Genomic DNA, 1,226 nt, shown 5'->3' with positions numbered 1-1,226 from the left:
CTTGAGCCCAGGAGTTGGAGGTTGCTGTGAGCTGTGATGCGACGGCACTCTACCCAGGGGGACAGCTTGAGGCTCTGTCTCAAAAAAAGAAAAATCAGCTTCCAATAATGTTTATGTTGGTGGCATCTGACAAAAACAAATGCAAAATACAGGCCTGTCCATAAAGTTCATATGCGATTTTAAATGGCGTACAATTTTTTTAAATGCACATGCACTTTATAGACACCCTGTACTGTTTAGAGGCTACTTCACTCAAACCAGGACTGGCAGATTTCATGGAGATTAAGCCCTGGTGAATATACTCACAACCCAAAATTACAAAAACACAGGAGGACCTACTATAAACAAGAGTAAGGCAGAAGCAAAAAGCAGGAAAAGAAGACAGCAAGAACTTGAGATAATGAAATTATAAAATCTAAGATCTCATATTCGAGACATGTAAAATAAAAAAGGATAAAAGTATAGTAAAAACAGGCCAGTCACTGTGGCTCATGGCTATAAACATCCAGCACTTTGGGAGGCCAAGATGAGATTATTTGAAGACTTTGAGACCTGCCTGGAAAAATATAGCAAAACTTTGTCTCTACAAAAAGGAAAATATTAGCCAGATGTGGTGGCATGCACCTGTAGTCCCAGCTACTCGGGAGGCAGAGAAAAGAGGATCTCTTGAGCCCAGGAGTTCCAGGTCACAGTGAGCTATGATTGTATCACTACACTCTAGTCTTAGCAATAAAGATCTTATCTCTTAAACAAAAACAGCTAAACATTATTTAAGAAACTATTTATGTTAAGAACAAAAATATAAAGTATAAGGCCAGGTGCTGTGGCTCATGCCTATAATCCTAGCACTCTGGGAGGCTGAGGGAGGTGACATGTTCGAGCTCAGAATTTCAAGACCAGCCTGAACAACAGCAAGACCCAGTCTCTAAAAACATAGCTGGGCATTGTGGTTGGCACCTGTAGTCCCAGCTACTTGGGAGGCAGAGGCCAAAGAACCACCTGAACCCAAAAGTTTGAGCTACGATGCCCTGGCACCCTACTGAGCGTGACAAAGTAGACTCTGTCTCAAAAAATAAATAAATAAATCTATATACACATATATATAAAGCATACAGGAATAGTTCATAAAAGAGGCTCGGCGCCTATAGCTCAACCGGCTAAGGCGCCAGCCACGTACACCTAAGGTGGCGGGTTTGAATCCCCAGCCCGGACCCGCCAAACAACAA

This window comes from Otolemur garnettii, unplaced genomic scaffold, assembly GCF_000181295.1.
Source record: "Otolemur garnettii isolate 467f Iridium unplaced genomic scaffold, OtoGar3 scaffold00073, whole genome shotgun sequence".
In the NCBI taxonomy this organism is placed as follows: domain Eukaryota; kingdom Metazoa; phylum Chordata; class Mammalia; order Primates; family Galagidae; genus Otolemur; species Otolemur garnettii.
This window is presented reverse-complemented; position numbering follows the sequence as displayed.